The following is a 15,000-nucleotide window of genomic DNA, read 5'->3' as shown; positions in this document are numbered from 1 at the left end:
ATCTGGTCGTTGGATTGGATCGTGAAAAAAAAACGCTAAGTCCCAGATCCTGAACTCGACAGGAAAGCGCTGATGGCAAACATTTTGACTGGAAGTCCCTAGAAAACGGCTTTTTCCTTATTGGCATTATGTGGCACGTTTATTGTGGCTAGAACATTAATTATCCCCCAAATGGCACCAACGCTTGGCGAAAGTCTCGAAATACTCCTATCCCGACGCACCAGCAACCGCAACACGATGCAAAATAAATTGCACGAGCTGCTGATACTTGTACCATGCACGGTACACGGTACCAAATTATACCCCTGAAAGTGTGCAATTTGGTGCTATAGTAGGAAATTTGGTTGGGCAAGCCTAGCTACGCGTGTCGCTACGCGTGTTGCATGGTGGTCGATCAGAGGTATGCAAAAGCACCTATCTAGGGGAATTACTTTACGTTCTAGTAGCAAGTTCGATTTTTCGGTCCAGCACGGCAGTAATCCTGCATGCATACACTCCATGTACCAAAAATGTATCAACCTAGGCGTTGCTCAGTAGCTTTTGGCGGCACATGTAAAAAGTATTCGAGTTCAGATTCTTGGAACTTTGCGTATTGTTCAAAACTAATAACGAAAACTAAATTATAAATGGGTAAAAGGCTAGGCGTTTCTCAGTAGCTTTTTTGCGCCACGTGGCAAAAGTATTCGAGTTCAGATTTCTGGGACTTAGCGTATTTTTCAAAATTGATTATGCAAATTGAAGTACAAATGGGGCATTAGCTAGGCGTTGCCCAGTAGCTTTTGGCGCCACATGGAGGAAGTAGTCGAGTTCAAATTTCTGGGACGTAGCGTAGTTTTCAATCATAATAAACCGAATCAAACATAAAAATCATGAAACTTACACCACGTCCCTAGGTTATGCACAAAACGTAACGATAAAGTGCCGGCCAGGTTAGAGGTGCACCAAAATTGTGTACCGATTAGGAAAAGTACTCTATGTTCCTATGACTTGGGTGAAAAGTGTTGATTAACTGCTGGTTAGGATAGACAGTTGCTTATCGTACACATCGCAAACGAACACCCCTTAGTGAGCAGTAGCAGAAGTCGATTGAACAAAGCGAATGCATTACAAACTGATCAAGTAAAATAAGGAACGCTACGTACTAGGACTTCTTTCCAAGAATGGTGTCCGCGACGGGAGGGCAAGCGTCCTTCCCAGGTTTCCCTAGTAAACCTTGTATGGTAAACATACCCAAGCGTGTCCGTAAGCACGCAACGATAGTCACGAACGAGCACATACCTAGGGAAAGTACTCTACGTACTAGGACTTCTGTCCAAGAATGGTGTCCGCGACGGTCGGGCACTGTGACGCAATTACCAAATCCTAGAATCGTACAAGCAGTGTGTACAAACATAAACATTAACGCGTTCGCTCGGGCTGCGCCGTCCGTGTTGAACACAAATGTGGGTGATTATATGAGTGGATAGACAAAAACATGCGTGGCGAAGACAGTTTTCTGCACGATGTGCACATAGCTCATTTCGTCGTCCCGGGCTAATGGAAAAACACAAAAATATCGAGTATCTTTCTAGGTTTCTGTTATAAAAGGACAGGCCAAAAGGTGACCGGTTGAGATAAGCATTTTAAGCATACAAGCACTTTATTGCAACTTTTGATACAAAAACTAGGTACGTACACGTAGATTGTATCAACATGGACATCCATGATCGGGTACGCCCGGGCTGCGCCCTCCATGTTGTACTTTCCCTGATTGGTACACAATTTTGGTGCAAGTGTACCAACATGGACATCTATGAACGCGTACGCTCGAGATGCACCCTTCGTCTTGTACTTTCCCTGATCGGTACACAGTTTTGGTGCACGGCTATCCCGACCGGCAACTTGTACCTTTATCGACATCCATGAACACAAAGTGCGCGGAACAAAAATTGCTCGGTCAGACCTACAAAGTGCTATATCTCGAATACTAAACGTCGCAGATGGGTGTCGTAGAACAATTTTAAATTCGTCTAATGATTCTACATCCGATTCTGGATAGTGGTTTTTCGACCACTTTTCAACATTTTGTGACACCCCGAACCTAGGGGCAGCTCCCTAGCTTTTTTCAAAAATGTGCACCGAACGGGCCAGAGAGCTCGAGTAGTCGAAAATTTTTTTTTTGCTAAAACCCCTCAAAACGTGTCAGGAACGCACCCTAGATGATGAAAAGTGCAACCAGAATGTCAATCGACAACATGCCCGGGGGTACAAATTTGCTCTACGCGTCCCGAGGTAGGGTACTTTTTCATACAAACATCAAAGTGTACGGTGCACAAAGTGCGCGGAACAAAAATTGCTCGGTCAGACCTAGGACGGGCCATAACTCGAATACTAAACGTCGCAGATGGGTGTCGTAGAACAATTTTAAGTTCGTCTAATGATTCTACATCCGATTCTGGATAGTGGTTTTTCGACCACTTTTCAACATTTTGTGACACCCCGAACCTAGGGGCAGCTCCCTAGCTTTTTTCAAAAATGTGCACCGAACGGGCCAGAGAGCTCGAGTAGTCGAAAATTTTTTTTTTTGCTAAAACCCCTCAAAACGTGTCAGGAACGCACCCTAGATGATGAAAAGTGCAACCAGAATGTCAATCGACAACATGCCCGGGGGTACAAATTTGCTATACGCGTCCCTAGGTAGGGTACTTTTTCATACAAACATCAACGTGTACGGTGCACAAAGTGCGCGGAACAAAAATTGCTCGGTCAGACCTAGGACGGGCCATAACTCGAATACTAAACGTCGCAGATGGGTGTCGTAGAACAATTTTAAGTTCGTCTAATGATTCTACATCCGATTCTGGATAGTGGTTTTTCGACCACTTTTCAACATTTTGTGACACCCCGAACCTAGGGGCAGCTCCCTAGCTTTTTTCAAAAATGTGCACCGAACGGGCCAGAGAGCTCGAGTAGTCGAAAATTTTTTTTTTGCTAAAACCCCTCAAAACGTGTCAGGAACGCACCCTAGATGATGAAAAGTGCAACCAGAATGTCAATCGACAACATGCCCGGGGGTACAAATTTGCTCTACGCGTCCCGAGGTAGGGTACTTTTTCATACAAACATCAAAGTGTACGGTGCACAAAGTGCGCGGAACAAAAATTGCTCGGTCAGACCTAGGACGGGCCATAACTCGAATACTAAACGTCGCAGATGGGTGTCGTAGAACAATTTTAAGTTCGTCTAATGATTCTACATCCGATTCTGGATAGTGGTTTTTCGACCACTTTTCAACATTTTGTGACACCCCGAACCTAGGGGCAGCTCCCTAGCTTTTTTCAAAAATGTGCACCGAACGGGCCAGAGAGCTCGAGTAGTCGAAAATTTTTTTTTTTGCTAAAACCCCTCAAAACGTGTCAGGAACGCACCCTAGATGATGAAAAGTGCAACCAGAATGTCAATCGACAACATGCCCGGGGGTACAAATTTGCTATACGCGTCCCTAGGTAGGGTACTTTTTCATACAAACATCAACGTGTACGGTGCACAAAGTGCGCGGAACAAAAATTGCTCGGTCAGACCTAGGACGGGCCATAACTCGAATACTAAACGTCGCAGATGGGTGTCGTAGAACAATTTTAAGTTCGTCTAATGATTCTACATCCGATTCTGGATAGTGGTTTTTCGACCACTTTTCAACATTTTGTGACACCCCGAACCTAGGGGCAGCTCCCTAGCTTTTTTCAAAAATGTGCACCGAACGGGCCAGAGAGCTCGAGTAGTCGAAAATTTTTTTTTTTGCTAAAACCCCTCAAAACGTGTCAGGAACGCACCCTAGATGATGAAAAGTGCAACCAGAATGTCAATCGACAACATGCCCGGGGGTACAAATTTGCTCTACGCGTCCCGAGGTAGGGTACTTTTTCATACAAACATCAAAGTGTACGGTGCACAAAGTGCGCGGAACAAAAATTGCTCGGTCAGACCTAGGACGGGCCATAACTCGAATACTAAACGTCGCAGATGGGTGTCGTAGAACAATTTTAAGTTCGTCTAATGATTCTACATCCGATTCTGGATAGTGGTTTTTCGACCACTTTTCAACATTTTGTGACACCCCGAACCTAGGGGCAGCTCCCTAGCTTTTTTCAAAAATGTGCACCGAACGGGCCAGAGAGCTCGAGTAGTCGAAAATTTTTTTTTTTGCTAAAACCCCTCAAAACGTGTCAGGAACGCACCCTAGATGATGAAAAGTGCAACCAGAATGTCAATCGACAACATGCCCGGGGGTACAAATTTGCTATACGCGTCCCTAGGTAGGGTACTTTTTCATACAAACATCAACGTGTACGGTGCACAAAGTGCGCGGAACAAAAATTGCTCGGTCAGACCTAGGACGGGCCATAACTCGAATACTAAACGTCGCAGATGGGTGTCGTAGAACAATTTTAAGTTCGTCTAATGATTCTACATCCGATTCTGGATAGTGGTTTTTCGACCACTTTTCAACATTTTGTGACACCCCGAACCTAGGGGCAGCTCCCTAGCTTTTTTCAAAAATGTGCACCGAACGGGCCAGAGAGCTCGAGTAGTCGAAAATTTTTTTTTTTGCTAAAACCCCTCAAAACGTGTCAGGAACGCACCCTAGATGATGAAAAGTGCAACCAGAATGTCAATCGACAACATGCCCGGGGGTACAAATTTGCTCTACGCGTCCCTAGGTAGGGTACTTTTTCATACAAACATCAAAGTGTACGGTGCACAAAGTGCGCGGAACAAAAATTGCTCGGTCAGACCTAGGACGGGCCATAACTCGAATACTAAACGTCGCAGATGGGTGTCGTAGAACAATTTTAAGTTCGTCTAATGATTCTACATCCGATTCTGGATAGTGGTTTTTCGACCACTTTTCAACATTTTGTGACACCCCGAACCTAGGGGCAGCTCCCTAGCTTTTTTCAAAAATGTGCACCGAACGGGCCAGAGAGCTCGAGTAGTCGAAAATTTTTTTTTTTGCTAAAACCCCTCAAAACGTGTCAGGAACGCACCCTAGATGATGAAAAGTGCAACCAGAATGTCAATCGACAACATGCCCGGGGGTACAAATTTGCTATACGCGTCCCTAGGTAGGGTACTTTTTCATACAAACATCAACGTGTACGGTGCACAAAGTGCGCGGAACAAAAATTGCTCGGTCAGACCTAGGACGGGCCATAACTCGAATACTAAACGTCGCAGATGGGTGTCGTAGAACAATTTTAAGTTCGTCTAATGATTCTACATCCGATTCTGGATAGTGGTTTTTCGACCACTTTTCAACATTTTGTGACACCCCGAACCTAGGGGCAGCTCCCTAGCTTTTTTCAAAAATGTGCACCGAACGGGCCAGAGAGCTCGAGTAGTCGAAAATTTTTTTTTTTGCTAAAACCCCTCAAAACGTGTCAGGAACGCACCCTAGATGATGAAAAGTGCAACCAGAATGTCAATCGACAACATGCCCGGGGGTACAAATTTGCTATACGCGTCCCTAGGTAGGGTACTTTTTCATACAAACATCAACGTGTACGGTGCACAAAGTGCGCGGAACAAAAATTGCTCGGTCAGACCTAGGACGGGCCATAACTCGAATACTAAACGTCGCAGATGGGTGTCGTAGAACAATTTTAAGTTCGTCTAATGATTCTACATCCGATTCTGGATAGTGGTTTTTCGACCACTTTTCAACATTTTGTGACACCCCGAACCTAGGGGCAGCTCCCTAGCTTTTTTCAAAAATGTGCACCGAACGGGCCAGAGAGCTCGAGTAGTCGAAAATTTTTTTTTTTGCTAAAACCCCTCAAAACGTGTCAGGAACGCACCCTAGATGATGAAAAGTGCAACCAGAATGTCAATCGACAACATGCCCGGGGGTACAAATTTGCTCTACGCGTCCCTAGGTAGGGTACTTTTTCATACAAACATCAAAGTGTACGGTGCACAAAGTGCGCGGAACAAAAATTGCTCGGTCAGACCTAGGACGGGCCATAACTCGAATACTAAACGTCGCAGATGGGTGTCGTAGAACAATTTTAAGTTCGTCTAATGATTCTACATCCGATTCTGGATAGTGGTTTTTCGACCACTTTTCAACATTTTGTGACACCCCGAACCTAGGGGCAGCTCCCTAGCTTTTTTCAAAAATGTGCACCGAACGGGCCAGAGAGCTCGAGTAGTCGAAAATTTTTTTTTTGCTAAAACCCCTCAAAACGTGTCAGGAACGCACCCTAGATGATGAAAAGTGCAACCAGAATGTCAATCGACAACATGCCCGGGGGTACAAATTTGCTCTACGCGTCCCTAGGTAGGGTACTTTTTCATACAAACATCAACGTGTACGGTGCACAAAGTGCGCGGAACAAAAATTGCTCGGTCAGACCTAGGACGGGCCATAACTCGAATACTAAACGTCGCAGATGGGTGTCGTAGAACAATTTTAAATTCGTCTAATGATTCTACATCCGATTCTGGATAGTGGTTTTTCGACCACTTTTCAACATTTTGTGACACCCCGAACCTAGGGGCAGCTCCCTAGCTTTTTTCAAAAATGTGCACCGAACGGGCCAGAGAGCTCGAGTAGTCGAAAATTTTTTTTTTTGCTAAAACCCCTCAAAACGTGTCAGGAACGCACCCTAGATGATGAAAAGTGCAACCAGAATGTCAATCGACAACATGCCCGGGGGTACAAATTTGCTATACGCGTCCCTAGGTAGGGTACTTTTTCATACAAACATCAACGTGTACGGTGCACAAAGTGCGCGGAACAAAAATTGCTCGGTCAGACCTAGGACGGGCCATAACTCGAATACTAAACGTCGCAGATGGGTGTCGTAGAACAATTTTAAGTTCGTCTAATGATTCTACATCCGATTCTGGATAGTGGTTTTTCGACCACTTTTCAACATTTTGTGACACCCCGAACCTAGGGGCAGCTCCCTAGCTTTTTTCAAAAATGTGCACCGAACGGGCCAGAGAGCTCGAGTAGTCGAAAATTTTTTTTTTTGCTAAAACCCCTCAAAACGTGTCAGGAACGCACCCTAGATGATGAAAAGTGCAACCAGAATGTCAATCGACAACATGCCCGGGGTACAAATTTGCTCTACGCGTCCCTAGGTAGGGTACTTTTTCATACAAACATCAACGTGTACGGTGCACAAAGTGCGCGGAACAAAAATTGCTCGGTCAGACCTAGGACGGGCCATAACTCGAATACTAAACGTCGCAGATGGGTGTCGTAGAACAATTTTAAGTTCGTCTAATGATTCTACATCCGATTCTGGATAGTGGTTTTTCGACCACTTTTCAACATTTTGTGACACCCCGAACCTAGGGGCAGCTCCCTAGCTTTTTTCAAAAATGTGCACCGAACGGGCCAGAGAGCTCGAGTAGTCGAAAATTTTTTTTTTTGCTAAAACCCCTCAAAACGTGTCAGGAACGCACCCTAGATGATGAAAAGTGCAACCAGAATGTCAATCGACAACATGCCCGGGGGTACAAATTTGCTATACGCGTCCCTAGGTAGGGTACTTTTTCATACAAACATCAACGTGTACGGTGCACAAAGTGCGCGGAACAAAAATTGCTCGGTCAGACCTAGGACGGGCCATAACTCGAATACTAAACGTCGCAGATGGGTGTCGTAGAACAATTTTAAGTTCGTCTAATGATTCTACATCCGATTCTGGATAGTGGTTTTTCGACCACTTTTCAACATTTTGTGACACCCCGAACCTAGGGGCAGCTCCCTAGCTTTTTTCAAAAATGTGCACCGAACGGGCCAGAGAGCTCGAGTAGTCGAAAATTTTTTTTTTTGCTAAAACCCCTCAAAACGTGTCAGGAACGCACCCTAGATGATGAAAAGTGCAACCAGAATGTCAATCGACAACATGCCCGGGGGTACAAATTTGCTCTACGCGTCCCTAGGTAGGGGTACTTTTTCATACAAACATCAAAGTGTACGGTGCACAAAGTGCGCGGAACAAAAATTGCTCGGTCAGACCTAGGACGGGCCATAACTCGAATACTAAACGTCGCAGATGGGTGTCGTAGAACAATTTTAAGTTCGTCTAATGATTCTACATCCGATTCTGGATAGTGGTTTTTCGACCACTTTTCAACATTTTGTGACACCCCGAACCTAGGGGCAGCTCCCTAGCTTTTTTCAAAAATGTGGCACCGAACGGGCCAGAGAGCTCGAGTAGTCGAAAATTTTTTTTTGCTAAAACCCCTCAAAACGTGTCAGGAACGCACCCTAGGATGATGAAAAGTGCAACCAGAATGTCAATCGACAACATGCCCGGGGGTACAAATTTGCTCTACGCGTCCCTAGGTAGGGTACTTTTTCATACAAACATCAACGTGTACGGTGCACAAAGTGCGCGGAACAAAAATTGCTCGGTCAGACCTAGGACGGGCCATAACTCGAATACTAAACGTCGCAGATGGGTGTCGTAGAACAATTTTAAATTCGTCTAATGATTCTACATCCGATTCTGGATAGTGGTTTTTCGACCACTTTTCAACATTTTGTGACACCCCGAACCTAGGGCAGCTCCCTAGCTTTTTTCAAAAATGTGCACCGAACGGGCCAGAGAGCTCGAGTAGTCGAAAATTTTTTTTTTTGCTAAAACCCCTCAAAACGTGTCAGGAACGCACCCTAGATGATGAAAAGTGCAACCAGAATGTCAATCGACAACATGCCCGGGGGTACAAATTTGCTATACGCGTCCCTAGGTAGGGTACTTTTTCATACAAACATCAACGTGTACGGTGCACAAAGTGCGCGGAACAAAAATTGCTCGGTCAGACCTAGGACGGGCCATAACTCGAATACTAAACGTCGCAGATGGGTGTCGTAGAACAATTTTAAGTTCGTCTAATGATTCTACATCCGATTCTGGATAGTGGTTTTTCGACCACTTTTCAACATTTTGTGACACCCCGAACCTAGGGGCAGCTCCCTAGCTTTTTTCAAAAATGTGCACCGAACGGGCCAGAGAGCTCGAGTAGTCGAAAATTTTTTTTTTTGCTAAAACCCCTCAAAACGTGTCAGGAACGCACCCTAGATGATGAAAAGTGCAACCAGAATGTCAATCGACAACATGCCCGGGGGTACAAATTTGCTCTACGCGTCCCTAGGTAGGGTACTTTTTCATACAAACATCAACGTGTACGGTGCACAAAGTGCGCGGAACAAAAATTGCTCGGTCAGACCTAGGACGGGCCATAACTCGAATACTAAACGTCGCAGATGGGTGTCGTAGAACAATTTTAAGTTCGTCTAATGATTCTACATCCGATTCTGGATAGTGGTTTTTCGACCACTTTTCAACATTTTGTGACACCCCGAACCTAGGGGCAGCTCCCTAGCTTTTTTCAAAAATGTGCACCGAACGGGCCAGAGAGCTCGAGTAGTCGAAAATTTTTTTTTTTGCTAAAACCCCTCAAAACGTGTCAGGAACGCACCCTAGATGATGAAAAGTGCAACCAGAATGTCAATCGACAACATGCCCGGGGGTACAAATTTGCTATACGCGTCCCTAGGTAGGGTACTTTTTCATACAAACATCAACGTGTACGGTGCACAAAGTGCGCGGAACAAAAATTGCTCGGTCAGACCTAGGACGGGCCATAACTCGAATACTAAACGTCGCAGATGGGTGTCGTAGAACAATTTTAAGTTCGTCTAATGATTCTACATCCGATTCTGGATAGTGGTTTTTCGACCACTTTTCAACATTTTGTGACACCCCTAACCTAGGGGCAGCTCCCTAGCTTTTTTCAAAAATGTGCACCGAACGGGCCAGAGAGCTCGAGTAGTCGAAAATTTTTTTTTTTGCTAAAACCCCTCAAAACGTGTCAGGAACGCACCCTAGATGATGAAAAGTGCAACCAGAATGTCAATCGACAACATGCCCGGGGGTACAAATTTGCTCTACGCGTCCCTAGGTAGGGTACTTTTTCATACAAACATCAAAGTGTACGGTGCACAAAGTGCGCGGAACAAAAATTGCTCGGTCAGACCTAGGACGGGCCATAACTCGAATACTAAACGTCGCAGATGGGTGTCGTAGAACAATTTTAAGTTCGTCTAATGATTCTACATCCGATTCTGGATAGTGGTTTTTCGACCACTTTTCAACATTTTGTGACACCCCGAACCTAGGGGCAGCTCCCTAGCTTTTTTCAAAAATGTGCACCGAACGGGCCAGAGAGCTCGAGTAGTCGAAAATTTTTTTTTTGCTAAAACCCCTCAAAACGTGTCAGGAACGCACCCTAGATGATGAAAAGTGCAACCAGAATGTCAATCGACAACATGCCCCGGGGTACAAATTTGCTCTACGCGTCCCTAGGTAGGGTACTTTTTCATACAAACATCAACGTGTACGGTGCACAAAGTGCGCGGAACAAAAATTGCTCGGTCAGACCTAGGACGGGCCATAACTCGAATACTAAACGTCGCAGATGGGTGTCGTAGAACAATTTTAAATTCGTCTAATGATTCTACATCCGATTCTGGATAGTGGTTTTTCGACCACTTTTCAACATTTTGTGACACCCCGAACCTAGGGGCAGCTCCCTAGCTTTTTTCAAAAATGTGCACCGAACGGGCCAGAGAGCTCGAGTAGTCGAAAATTTTTTTTTTTGCTAAAACCCCTCAAAACGTGTCAGGAACGCACCCTAGATGATGAAAAGTGCAACCAGAATGTCAATCGACAACATGCCCGGGGGTACAAATTTGCTATACGCGTCCCTAGGTAGGGTACTTTTTCATACAAACATCAACGTGTACGGTGCACAAAGTGCGCGGAACAAAAATTGCTCGGTCAGACCTAGGACGGGCCATAACTCGAATACTAAACGTCGCAGATGGGTGTCGTAGAACAATTTTAAGTTCGTCTAATGATTCTACATCCGATTCTGGATAGTGGTTTTTCGACCACTTTTCAACATTTTGTGACACCCCGAACCTAGGGGCAGCTCCCTAGCTTTTTTCAAAAATGTGCACCGAACGGGCCAGAGAGCTCGAGTAGTCGAAAATTTTTTTTTTTGCTAAAACCCCTCAAAACGTGTCAGGAACGCACCCTAGATGATGAAAAGTGCAACCAGAATGTCAATCGACAACATGCCCGGGGGTACAAATTTGCTCTACGCGTCCCTAGGTAGGGTACTTTTTCATACAAACATCAAAGTGTACGGTGCACAAAGTGCGCGGAACAAAAATTGCTCGGTCAGACCTAGGACGGGCCATAACTCGAATACTAAACGTCGCAGATGGGTGTCGTAGAACAATTTTAAGTTCGTCTAATGATTCTACATCCGATTCTGGATAGTGGTTTTTCGACCACTTTTCAACATTTTGTGACACCCCGAACCTAGGGGCAGCTCCCTAGCTTTTTTCAAAAATGTGCACCGAACGGGCCAGAGAGCTCGAGTAGTCGAAAATTATTTTTTTTGCTAAAACCCCTCAAAACGTGTCAGGAACGCACCCTAGATGATGAAAAGTGCAACCAGAATGTCAATCGACAACATGCCCGGGGGTACAAATTTGCTCTACGCGTCCCTAGGTAGGGTACTTTTTCATACAAACATCAAAGTGTACGGTGCACAAAGTGCGCGGAACAAAAATTGCTCGGTCAGACCTAGGACGGGCCATAACTCGAATACTAAACGTCGCAGATGGGTGTCGTAGAACAATTTTAAGTTCGTCTAATGATTCTACATCCGATTCTGGATAGTGGTTTTTCGACCACTTTTCAACATTTTGTGACACCCCGAACCTAGGGGCAGCTCCCTAGCTTTTTTCAAAAATGTGCACCGAACGGGCCAGAGAGCTCGAGTAGTCGAAAATTTTTTTTTTGCTAAAACCCCTCAAAACGTGTCAGGAACGCACCCTAGATGATGAAAAGTGCAACCAGAATGTCAATCGACAACATGCCCGGGGGTACAAATTTGCTCTACGCGTCCCTAGGTAGGGTACTTTTTCATACAAACATCAACGTGTACGGTGCACAAAGTGCGCGGAACAAAAATTGCTCGGTCAGACCTAGGACGGGCCATAACTCGAATACTAAACGTCGCAGATGGGTGTCGTAGAACAATTTTAAATTCGTCTAATGATTCTACATCCGATTCTGGATAGTGGTTTTTCGACCACTTTTCAACATTTTGTGACACCCCGAACCTAGGGGCAGCTCCCTAGCTTTTTTCAAAAATGTGCACCGAACGGGCCAGAGAGCTCGAGTAGTCGAAAATTTTTTTTTTTGCTAAAACCCCTCAAAACGTGTCAGGAACGCACCCTAGATGATGAAAAGTGCAACCAGAATGTCAATCGACAACATGCCCGGGGGTACAAATTTGCTATACGCGTCCCTAGGTAGGGTACTTTTTCATACAAACATCAACGTGTACGGTGCACAAAGTGCGCGGAACAAAAATTGCTCGGTCAGACCTAGGACGGGCCATAACTCGAATACTAAACGTCGCAGATGGGTGTCGTAGAACAATTTTAAGTTCGTCTAATGATTCTACATCCGATTCTGGATAGTGGTTTTTCGACCACTTTTCAACATTTTGTGACACCCCGAACCTAGGGGCAGCTCCCTAGCTTTTTTCAAAAATGTGCACCGAACGGGCCAGAGAGCTCGAGTAGTCGAAAATTTTTTTTTTTGCTAAAACCCCTCAAAACGTGTCAGGAACGCACCCTAGATGATGAAAAGTGCAACCAGAATGTCAATCGACAACATGCCCGGGGGTACAAATTTGCTCTACGCGTCCCTAGGTAGGGTACTTTTTCATACAAACATCAAAGTGTACGGTGCACAAAGTGCGCGGAACAAAAATTGCTCGGTCAGACCTAGGACGGGCCATAACTCGAATACTAAACGTCGCAGATGGGTGTCGTAGAACAATTTTAAGTTCGTCTAATGATTCTACATCCGATTCTGGATAGTGGTTTTTCGACCACTTTTCAACATTTTGTGACACCCCGAACCTAGGGGCAGCTCCCTAGCTTTTTTCAAAAATGTGCACCGAACGGGCCAGAGAGCTCGAGTAGTCGAAAATTTTTTTTTTGCTAAAACCCCTCAAAACGTGTCAGGAACGCACCCTAGATGATGAAAAGTGCAACCAGAATGTCAATCGACAACATTCCCGGGGGTACAAATTTGCTCTACGCGTCCCTAGGTAGGGTACTTTTTCATACAAACATCAACGTGTACGGTGCACAAAGTGCGCGGAACAAAAATTGCTCGGTCAGACCTAGGACGGGCCATAACTCGAATACTAAACGTCGCAGATGGGTGTCGTAGAACAATTTTAAATTCGTCTAATGATTCTACATCCGATTCTGGATAGTGGTTTTTCGACCACTTTTCAACATTTTGTGACACCCCGAACCTAGGGGCAGCTCCCTAGCTTTTTTCAAAAATGTGCACCGAACGGGCCAGAGAGCTCGAGTAGTCGAAAATTTTTTTTTTTTGCTAAAACCCCTCAAAACGTGTCAGGAACGCACCCTAGATGATGAAAAGTGCAACCAGAATGTCAATCGACAACATGCCCGGGGGTACAAATTTGCTATACGCGTCCCTAGGTAGGGTACTTTTTCATACAAACATCAACGTGTACGGTGCACAAAGTGCGCGGAACAAAAATTGCTCGGTCAGACCTAGGACGGGCCATAACTCGAATACTAAACGTCGCAGATGGGTGTCGTAGAACAATTTTAAGTTCGTCTAATGATTCTACATCCGATTCTGGATAGTGGTTTTTCGACCACTTTTCAACATTTTGTGACACCCCGAACCTAGGGGCAGCTCCCTAGCTTTTTTCAAAAATGTGCACCGAACGGGCCAGAGAGCTCGAGTAGTCGAAAATTTTTTTTTTTGCTAAAACCCCTCAAAACGTGTCAGGAACGCACCCTAGATGATGAAAAGTGCAACCAGAATGTCAATCGACAACATGCCCGGGGGTACAAATTTGCTATACGCGTCCCTAGGTAGGGTACTTTTTCATACAAACATCAACGTGTACGGTGCACAAAGTGCGCGGAACAAAAATTGCTCGGTCAGACCTAGGACGGGCCATAACTCGAATACTAAACGTCGCAGATGGGTGTCGTAGAACAATTTTAAGTTCGTCTAATGATTCTACATCCGATTCTGGATAGTGGTTTTTCGACCACTTTTCAACATTTTGTGACACCCCGAACCTAGGGGCAGCTCCCTAGCTTTTTTCAAAAATGTGCACCGAACGGGCCAGAGAGCTCGAGTAGTCGAAAATTTTTTTTTTTGCTAAAACCCCTCAAAACGTGTCAGGAACGCACCCTAGATGATGAAAAGTGCAACCAGAATGTCAATCGACAACATGCCCGGGGGTACAAATTTGCTATACGCGTCCCTAGGTAGGGTACTTTTTCATACAAACATCAACGTGTACGGTGCACAAAGTGCGCGGAACAAAAATTGCTCGGTCAGACCTGGTACGGGCCATAACTCGAATACTAAACGTCGCAGCTGGGTGTCGTAGAACAATTTTAAGTTCGTCTAATGATTCTACATCCGATTCTGGATAGTGGTTTTTCGACCACTTTTCAACATTTTGTGACACCCCGAACCTAGGGGCAGCTCCCTAGCTTTTTTCAAAAATGTGCACCGAACGGGCCAGAGAGCTCGAGTAATCGAAAATTTTTTTTTTTGCTAAAACCCCTCAAAACGTGTAGAAAACTGATTTTAGATGATAAAAAGTGCAACCAGAACGTCAAACGACAACTTTGTTGGGGGTACCCTTTTTACTCTACGGGCCACTAGCTTAGGCGCGCCAACAGCGCTTTCCTCTCGGGTTCCCATTTTTTGCCCTCCTGGGATTATGATCATTTACTCATTGCCTACTATAGGGAAGGTACCTTGCTTCGAGGTCAAAAATGAAGATTTCACCAAATCTTAGTTTTAACCTCTATTTAGTCGTAGGAGCATGGTTTGCAGTGTC

Source organism: Anopheles gambiae, assembly GCF_943734735.2.
Source record: "Anopheles gambiae chromosome X unlocalized genomic scaffold, idAnoGambNW_F1_1 X_unloc_18, whole genome shotgun sequence".
Lineage (NCBI taxonomy): Eukaryota > Metazoa > Arthropoda > Insecta > Diptera > Culicidae > Anopheles > Anopheles gambiae.
This window is presented reverse-complemented; position numbering follows the sequence as displayed.